Here is a 10,933-nt window from a genome sequence, read left to right as displayed (position 1 = left end):
CAGGTAATGTAGCTGCTACAAAAATGAACCTGTGGTGGAACAATACATTAAAGTAGCTATAAATTTGATTATTTCAGTTTCTATTAATATAATACATGTATGGAAATTGATTACAGATAAAAATATTCAAGAATCAAAGCATATTTACATGCAATCATGGGTCTACTTTATTTTTAAAATTGTTTTCAGCAGAAGTTCCCCAAAACTTCCTTGAAATGTGGCTTTTACCTTTTGTATTATATTTTTTCCAAAAATGTACTTGAAGTAAACTTTGAGTCAAAGAACAAATAATATATGATAGATGAAAATAGCAAAACAGATCGGCGAGTGTTACATAAAATAGGAAAAAAATGTAAGATTTTATAATAAAGATGAGTAATTTAAAAGCTAAAAATTATTACATGCTTACTAAAGTGTAAGATAGTGTTAAATTTTTTATATTTATATGTTTATCATTTATCATATATAGCCTATGCTTATATTTTTGTCTATATTTATAGTGTAGTTAGTGTGTATATGTACTTAGTGTGTGATATAGTCTGTTATTGTTTGTTGTTTAATCACTACATAGTGTTCAACTCTTTGAGGCCCCATGGACCATAGCCTGCCAGGATCCTCTGTCCATGGGATTTCTGGGACAAGAATACTGGAGTGGGTAGCCATTTCCTTCTCCAGAGGATCTTCCTAACCTAGGGATCGATCTTGCATCTCTAGTACCTCCTGCAGATGGATTCTGAGCCACATGGGAAACCCAATATATAGTCTATGTTTTCACAAAATGTTATTAATGACTTTCATTATTTTATAAGTAAATTGAGTCTGAGAAGGCTCTATAAGTTGCACTATGTTGTTTAATAGGTAAAGTCAGAATATGAAGCCCAGGAATGCCTGACTACCCATTCCTTTAGTTGTTGTTGCTTCGTCACTAAGTCATGTCCAACTCTTTGTGACCCCATGGATTCCAGCATGCCAGGCTTCCCTGCCCTTCACTATCTCCTGGAGTTTGCTCAAACTCCTGTTCAATTCTAATGAACATTGATGGTAATGCTATCAAATCATCTCATCCTCTGTTGCCCCCATCTCCTCCTGCTCTCAATCTTTCCCAGCATCAGGAACCTTTCCGATGAGTCAGCTCTTCACATCAGTTGGCCAAGATATTGGAGTTTCAGCTTCAATATCAGTCCTTCTAATGAATATTCAGAGCTGATTTCATTTAGGATTGACTGGTTTGATCTCCTTGCTGTCCAAGGGATTCTCAAGAGTCTCCTCCAGCATCACAATTCAAAGGCATCACTTTTTTGGCACTCAGTCTTCTTTATGGTCCAGCTCTCACATCTGTACATGAATATTGGAAAAACCATACCTCTGACTATACAGACCTTTGTTGGCAAAGTGATGTCTTTGCTTTTTAATATGCTGTCTAGGTTTATCATATCAAGGAACAAGAGTCTTTTAATTTCCTGGCTGCAGTCACCATTTGCAGTGATTCATTCAGTAACTATGCAGTAAATAATTACTGATCATAAAGTCCAATACATGTGACAATGAGTGGACAACAGATTATCCTTTAAGCCTTCTGGCAGTTATTTGTAAAAGAGATACCTAGTTAGTTATATATTTCATGATATCTATCACTTAAAATTTTTTGAAAGGAGAAATAGAAGTGTTCTTGACACTATAACAGAAATGAATTTCAAATTTGAATAAAGTTACTACTGTAAATTTATTGGGTATTTTTAAATTAAAAATAATATTGTTTTAACAACTAGCTTGAAGTATCAATGTAATCACTATGCAAAAATCATGATTGCTATTTAGCACATAATTTATTCAGATATATTTATTCAAACAGATCAAATCACTTCCTACTATAACACTATTTGGACTTTTGTAGAATGAAATATTATTTTCAACATAATATGAAAATAAATAAAGTGTGTTTGAAAACTTGAGAATTATCACCCAGATAATGATCCTTGTGTCCAAATTTTCTGACTTATATCTTGAATGAAAGATCCTTCATCTTACCCACGATGTGATAATCTTGAGGCTAAAGCATCAGAGATATTCACAATATCTTTCCAAATTTAAATCTTAAATTTAAGTCTTTAAACATGAATAAATGCTCAAGCACCTCTGGTAATAAATATATTAGCATTATGTTGGAGTGCTGAATTTGATGAATGTTGAAAGACCATATCACTTTGCATCTTTTGGATTGATAAACAAGGGATCCTTGTTGTGGACTATGCCTGTTAATTCACATAAAATTGATGGTGGAAACAGCAACTCAGCCAAAATTGCTTGCTGTTGATAATTGCTTGATTATATCTGCCCTGTTCCCCAACCAAACTTGTGAGTATGCTAATATTAACAACCAAAGAGTAGAATAATCTCATGAAGAAGAAAATGGCAACCCACTCCAGTATTGTTGTCTGGAGAATCCCATGGACACAGAAGCCTGGTTGGCTATAGTCCACAGAGTCGCAGGGTCAGACATGACTATAGTGACTTAGCATGCAAGCAGAATGTTCTCAAATGATTAATGAAAAATATATCAGATTCATTAACAAAAGCCAAAATCTTACCTCTTAGAATAAGAGCTCTTTCATTTGTAACAAATCATAGTTGTGGTTATAAAGCTGTCTTTAATTTTTGCTTGCCTTTGGGGATAAATCTCTGGAGATTCTAGAGATTCAAGTGTGAATTTAAAAGCATGTGGAACATCATTATGTTCTCTAGCAGATATTGAACATCTCAATTCACACACAAAGACAGCTAATCTTTTAAGTGCTGTCAATTCTCAAGTGGTTAATTTATTCATTTGCTTCTACTTAGGTGATTATACACTTTTCTATAGCCTTCTTTCAGAAAGTATAACAGCTTTTCCTAGAGATAATATTGGTTTCAAGTTTTTTTTGACATTTCTGATTAAGAAATACTTGATACTAAACTTGAGATTTAAAAAAAGATTTATCCATTCAATATGTGCTTTTCCCCCCCAAAATATTTATTTATTTATTGGCTGTGCTGGGTCTCATTGTTGCAGGCTTTTCTCTAGTTGTGGCTAGTGGGAGCTACTGTCTAGTTGTGGTGTACAGGCCTCATTGCAGTGGCTACTCTTATTGCAGAGCATGGGCTCTGGGGTGGGCAGGCTTCAGTAGTTTCAGAATATGGGCTCAATAGTTGCAGCTCCTAGGCTCTAGCGCACAGGTTCAATGGTTGTGGCACATGGGCTTAGTTGTTTTGCTGCATGTGGGAGCTTTCAGGATCAGGGATCAAAACTGTGTCTCCTGCATTGACAGGCAGATTCTTCAGCACTGAGTCACCAGGGATGTCACCTCAATATGTGTTTTTGGTAAGCATTTTGTGTATCTATAAGATATGCTATTAACTACTTTGGGGGAATATGTGGTGGAATTTGATATAAAGTTGAATTTAAAATAGTCAAGTGGGCCTTGGGAAGCACTGCTATGAACAAAGCTAGTGGTGATGATGGAATTCCAGCTGAGTTATTTCAAATCCTAAAGATGGTGCTGTTAAAGTGCTGCACTCAATATGTCAGCAAATTTGGAAAACTCAGCAATAGCCACAAGATTGGAAAAGGTCAGATTTCACTCCAACTGCAAAGAAGGGCAATGCCAAAGAATGTTCAAACTACTGCACAGTTGCACTCATCTCACACACTAGCAAAGTAATGCTCAAAATTCTCCAACTGAGGCTTCAACAGTACATAAACTGAGAACTTCCAGATGTTCAAGCTGGATTTAGAAAAGGCAGAGGTACCAGAGATCAAATTACCAACATCTGTTACATCATAGAAAAAGCAAGAGAAGTCCAAAAAATATCTCCTTCTGCTTCACTGACTACGCCAAAGCCTTTGACTGTGTGGATCACAACAAACTGTGGAAAATTCTTAAAGATGTGGAAATACCAGACCACCTTACCTGCCCCCTGCAAAACCTGTATGCAGGTCAAGAAGCAATAGTTAGAACCAGACATGGAATAATGGACTGTTTCCAAATTGGGAAAGTAGTGTGTCAAGGCTATATATTGTCAGCCTGTTCATTTATCTTATATGGAGAGTACATCATGTGAAATACTGGGCTGGATGAATCACAAGCTGGAATTAGGATTGCTGGAGAAATATCAATAACCTCAGATATGCAGATGACACCACTGTTATGGCAGAATATGAAGAGGAATTAAAGAGCTTCTTGATGAAAGTGAAAGAAGAGAGTGAAAAAACTGGCTTAAAACTCAACATTCAAAAAACTAAGGTCAAGCCATCTGGTCCCATAGCTTCACGACAAATAGAGGGGGAAGCAAAGCAAACAGTGACAGACTCTATTTTCTTGGGCTCCAAAATCACTGCAGATGGTGACTGAAGTCATGAAATTAAAAGACGCTTACTCCTTAGGAGGAAAACTGTGGCAAACCTAGACAGCTACAAGGGGCTTCCCTTGTAGCTGAGCTGGTAAAAAATCCATCTGTAATGCAGGAGACCCAGTTTGATTCCTGGATCGGGAAGATCCCCTGGAGAAGAGATAGGCTACCCACTCCAGTATTCTTGGGCTTCTCAGGTGACTCAGTCAGTAAAGAATCTGCCTGCAATGTGGGAGACCTGGGTTAAATCCCTGGGTTGGGAAGGTGCCCTGAAGGAGGGCATGACAATCCACTCCAGTATTCTTACCTGGAGAATCCCCATGGAAAGTGGAGCCTGGCAGGCTACATGTAGTCCATGGGGTCATAAAGAGTCGGAGATGACTGAGTGACTAAGCACAGTACAGATAGCACATTAAAAAGCAGAGACATTACTTTGCTGACAAAGGTCCATATAGTCAAAGCTATGGTTTTTCCAGTGGTCATGTATGGATGTGAGAGTTGGACCTCCAATCCATAAAGAAAGCTGAGCACCAAAGAATTGATGCTTTTGAACTGTGGCATTGGAGAAGACTCTTGAGAGTCCCTTGGACTGCAAGTAGATCAAGCCAGTCAATCCTAAAGGAAATCAATCCTGAAATATTCATTGGAGGGACTGATGCTGAGGCTGAAGCCCTGGCAACCTGATGTGAAGAGGTGACTCAATGAAAAAGACCCTGATGCTGGTAAAGATAGAAGGCAAGAGTAGAGGGGGATGACAGAGAATGAGATGGTTGAATAGCATCACTGACTCAATGGGCATGAGTTTGATCAAGCTCTGGGAGATGGTGAAGGACAGGGAAGCCAGGCATTCTGCGGTCCATGGGGTTGCAAAGAGTCAGACGTGACTGAGTGACTGAACAACAACAATCATATGAAGACTAAGAAAGTAAAAAGCCTTGAAAATCATGTAGAGAACTACAAAGTAAAAATGGGTAAATTTCAGATAAGCACCTATGTGCACCTTATCTTTGACAAACGAAGCAAGAATATACAATGGAAAGAGGATAGTCTCTTCAATAAGTGGTGCTGGGAAACCTGGACAGATACTGTAAAGGAATGAAATTAGAATTCTTCCTAACAACATATACAAAGATAAACTCAAAATGGGTTAGAGACCTAAATGTAAGACCAGAAACTGGAAAACTCTTAGAGAAAAACATAGCAAAACTCAATATGATATAAATCACAGCAAGATTCTCTATGACCCACCTCCTACAGTAATGGAGAGAAAAAACAAAAATAAACAGGTGGGACCTAATTAAACTTTAAAGCTTTCGCACAACAAAGGAGACTACAAACAAGGTGAAATGCAACCTTCGGAATGGGAGAAAATAATAGCAAATGAAACAACTGACAAAGGATTAATTCCAAAATACACAAGCAGTTCATGTTTTCACCAGGAAAACACCCCATGCAATCAAAAGTGGGCAGAAGACCTAAACAGACATTTCTCCAAAGAAGACTTACAGATGGCTAATAAACACATGATAAGAAGATCAACATCACTCTCATTATTAGAGAAATTAAAATAAAAACTACAATGAAATGTCATCCCACACCAGAGTGGCCATCATCAAGAAATCTACAAACAGTAAATGCTGCAGAGGGTGTGGAGAAAAGGGAACCCTGTTGTACTTTGATAAATTGATACAGCCACTATAGAAGACTGTATGGAGATTCCTTTAAAAACTAGGAATAAAACTACCACATCACCCAACAATCCCACTGCTGGGCATATACCCTGAGGAAACCACAATGGAAAAAAACAAATGTACCTCAGTGTTCATTGCAGCACTATTTACAATAACCAAGACATGGAAGCAACCTAGATGTCCATTGACAGATGAATAGATAAAGAAGTTGTTGTACATATACACAGTGAAATATTACCCAGCCATAAAAAAAACAAATTTGAGTCCTGGTGAGGTGGAGGAACCGAGAGTGAAGTCAGAAAGAGAACAACAAATATTGTATATTAATGCATATATATGGAATCCAGAAAAATGGCACTGATGAACCTATTTGCAGGGCAGGAATAGAGACACAAACATAGAGAACAGATTGTGGACACAGCAGGGGAAGAAGAGGGTGGGATGAATTGAGAGAGTAGCATGGAAACATATAGACTACCATATGTAAAAATAGATAGCCAGTGGGAATTTGCTATGTGACACAGGGAGCTCAAATCCAGTGTTCTGTGACAACCTAGAGGGTTGGGATATGGTGGGAGGCGGGAAGGAGGTTCAAGAGGGAGGGAACATATGTATAACTATGGCTGATTTATGTTGATGTATAGAAGAAACCAATACAAACTTTTATAGTAATTATCCTCCAATTAAAAGTAAATAAATTTTGAAAAGCTGATCAACAGTTACCTGGAGCCAGGGGCAAAAGGAAGCAAGGACTGCACACAGACATAAGAAGTCTTTAGAAGGTCATGAAAGTATTCTAGCTTTCAAAACTAGTTATTGAAATGAATAGCATAGAATATTACTATCAAATAATTTTTTCTATTCTGGGACAATTTCATGATCTGTTTAGAATATTTCTGCATCCAAGAATATGGGTTTTATGGCCAAAGAAGTAATTCTCACTCTGACCATATTTGCATATGTGAGATCTCTGCTTTTTCTTTCTGCATGTTCACTATTGATCTTTCTCTCTCTGCTCCTTTCTAGAAGCTAGTATAGGATGTTTAAAAGATTTGAGGTTAATTGGTGACTACTCTGCTTGAAAGGGTTATAGAATTATTCTTTCCTATTTTAATTTTTTGGCATATTTGCTTAATGCTAGGCCACAGTTTTTTCTCTTTCTGCCTTGGAGATGAAGGACAATAAATTCCATGGGGGCAGACATCTTTGATTGATTGTTACTTATATTTCCTTTAGTCTAGGACAATGCCTGAAATATGAGGCAGTCGATATAAATTTTGAATAAAAGAATGGATGAAACAATTAATGCCCTATATTAGTATCCCTAGAAAGATTGTTAATAGTATTATAAAGAAAATGTAACATGCAAATGCTTTTTCAAATTTGAGGAGTAGGGGGTGATGGTGGTATCTGTAACTTTGCTTTCAAGCAGAAAATGACACTGTGATTCCTATTACCATCTCTGTAGCTGACTTATGCTGCATTTGAAAGTATAGTAGATGAGATAATAGGAAAGATAGACTGATGATTCAGGGTAGAGAGATACAGAGCAGCAGCATCAAGCAGTCCCATCTGTCTTTGGCAGACTGTATTGCAGGCATCCATAGAAAATCAATAGTATGAACTTAGAATTCACTAACTGTCCTCTGAATAGACGTATAAGAAAAAAAAAAATCAGTCTCTAGTAATCAGAGCTATTTAGGGGGAAGCAGAAGTCCCAGCACTAGAAGGTGCAAGTGCAATAAGATCTAGAGACAGAAATTCAGTCTATATGACTAGATGACTGTCAATGATGTTGAAGGGTTATAACTATAATAATTCCTCAGCGAAGAGGACTCTGAGTCAATAATCAGAAACTGATGTTGTTACCTATAAAAATTTTTTTATTTCAAGTGTGTTTATTTAAGTATATATAGCGCTCATTCCTGTGTATGCCTTGAGACTTGTCTTATCACAAATTCTCCAAGAGCTGGACCTTAAACTGCAATTCATATGTGAATGATTTAGTGAGGAGTAATCTTAGGGAAAAACTGTAAGGAGAGAGAGAAGCAGGACAGCCATGAGGAGAAGCCAGATAAACATGTAGGCTCTCCTGAAATGTAGCTTTAGTCTGAAACCACCAGGAGAAGTGGAGCATGAACGGCATTGCAGAATTCCCCTACCATGTGACAATAGGGTGTTTTTGTCCATTATTTTTTAGTACCATATCATTAAGTTGTTGGCTATGGGATGCCCTGGGAATATATACTCCCAGACATTTGCAGTCAGTTACATTCCTGTTATTAAAGAGTGGTCCTTAAAAGAATACATTAGCAGCTGGGTCTCAAGTTGATGAAATGTTCACTGGTCTGATAAGGGAGACTGAGGAAAGGCACAAATTATCTACCCAAGAAACCCCAATTTATTTTCTGTATAATTACCTAAACTGCTACACCACATCTGCTAGCCTTGAGGTTCTATGTCCATATGCATTATTTAATTAAGGACTTCTTGGATGAGATAGGATTTATGCTGAACATTTAAAAAATGGGGAAGAGTTTGGATGAGTTAAGTCAGGATAAGGAATTTTCAGACAGATAGAATAATGTATAGAATGAAGAAGGTGTAGATATTAATCAGAAGGTAGTGTTTTGACTGGTTTACATCAAGTATTGAGGTTCTGAAAGCAGATGTTAGAGAAAAGACATGGTAGCATGTTAGGTAGAAGGTAGTACAGATGGTGGATGACTCTGAAAGCCATACATTTTCATATCTTCACAGTAATACGAAACACAGTCGCAAGATTTATTTTTAATTAATTGTCTCCCATTACTTCAGTTGTTATTCAGAATTATAAGTGCTACCATCACCAAAACTTTCCTATGGTAAGTCAGGATTTAAAACCATTTTTGAGAACATTGCATTGGGTGTTAGATTCACAGAAAGACTCCTGGTATCTAACGCAGTAGTCTCAAGATAATGGTCTCCTGTGGCCAGAGGACTCTCATTAAAATCTTTATGGTACTGAGCTCCATCCTTAAGGAATGCGGAAGACACAACCTTTTACTTTAAGGAGACTAATGTCAGAGGGACTCATTATAGGCATTCAAACAGAAAAACTGCTTTAAAATTTATTCCTGAATTATGAGATATATGAAATCACAGGAAGCAGTGCAGAAAGCCACACCTGAGTTGTAAGACACTAATACAGACTATTCTTCCTCCAGCTTAATACCTCATGAATTTGAGACTAGAAAGTGATTTTTTAAAATTTTATTGTAGTTGATTTGCAATACTGTGCTAATTTCTACTATATAGCAAAGTGATTCAGTTCTACATATGCATACTCTTTTCCATTATGGTTTATCCTAGGATATTGGATATAATTCCCTGTGCTGTACAGTAGGACCTTGTTGTTTATGTATTCTGTATATACTAGTTTGCATCTGCTAATCTCAAGCCACTAGTTCTTCCCTCCTCCAGATCCTTCCCTCTTGACAACTACAAGTTCGTTCTCTATGTCTGTGAGTTTGTTTCTGTTCCATAGATATATTCATTTGCATCATATTTTAGATTCCACAAGTGAGTGATATCATACGGTGTTTCTCTCTCTCTCTCTCTGACTTACTTTGCTTAGTGTGATAATCTCTAGTTTCATCCATGTTGCTGCAAATGGCATTATTTCATTCTTTTTTATGGCTCAGTTATATTTCATTGTGTGAGTGTGTGTGTATACACATCTTCTTTATCCATTCATCTGTTAGTGGACATTTAGGTTATTTCCATGTTTTGGCTATTGTAAATAGTACTGCTATGAATATAAGCATGCAAGTATTTTTTCATATTATAGTTTTGTCTGGGTATATGCCCAGAAATGGGATTGCTGGATCACATGACAACTCTATTTTTAGTTTTTGAGGAACCTCCATACTATTTTCCATAGTAGCAGCACCAACTTACATTCCTGCCAACACTGAAGGAGGGTTCCCTTTTCTCCACACCCTCTCCAGCATTTGTTATTTGTAGACTTTTTAATGATAGTCATTCTGATTGGTGTGAGGTGGTGCCTCATTATAGTCTTGATTTTTATTTCTTTAGTAATTAATTAGCGTATTTTCATGTATCTATTGGTCATCTGTATTTCTTCTTTGGAGAAGTGTCTACTTAGGTCTTCTACCCATTTTTAATCAGGTTTTTATTTTTTGTTATTGATATGTATTAGCTGTTTGTGTATTTTGGAAATTAAGCCCTTGTCGATTGTATCATTTGCAAATATTTTCTCCCATTCTAGGGATTGTCTTTTCATTTTGCCTATGGTTCCCTTTGCTGTGCAAAAGTTTTTGAATTTAACTAGTTCCCATTTGTTTATTTTTGCTTTTATAGTTATTGTGTTGGGAGACTGACTTAAGAAAACATTGGTATGATTTATGAGACAAGAAAATGATTTTCCTTCTGTAGAATGTGGGAATTTTAGTTTTATTCCTCAATGCAAAGTAATATTCTGTCTTTTAATGATCACATACCTGTAGATGTAAATAACATGTTGGGAAATATTGAAGGAAATACAAGCACAGATAATCTAGGAATTAAAAGTTTCCTATTCCTGGTAGAGCTGGAACCCAGAAAACAGTATTGGGGAAGCTTTGAGAACTTCAAACAGAGACTAGGATGGGAAACTCAGGGCAGAAGCCATCACAGTAAAGAGAGTAATGCTTGCAATAAACAAAGGGCTGAAAAGATGGCATAGGCATCTTGTCTCCAGTGCCTGCAAGGGTGATCAAGAAGAATTCAGAAAATGTTATCTTGACATCATCTTCCATCGTTACTGTGCTACTAGAATAGTATTTTTTTAAAGACCAGAACTTCACATCAAAATG

This window comes from Muntiacus reevesi, chromosome 9 (assembly GCF_963930625.1).
Source record: "Muntiacus reevesi chromosome 9, mMunRee1.1, whole genome shotgun sequence".
Lineage (NCBI taxonomy): Eukaryota > Metazoa > Chordata > Mammalia > Artiodactyla > Cervidae > Muntiacus > Muntiacus reevesi.
The sequence above is the reverse complement of the archived record's forward strand: the minus strand, read 5'-3'. Positions refer to the sequence as shown.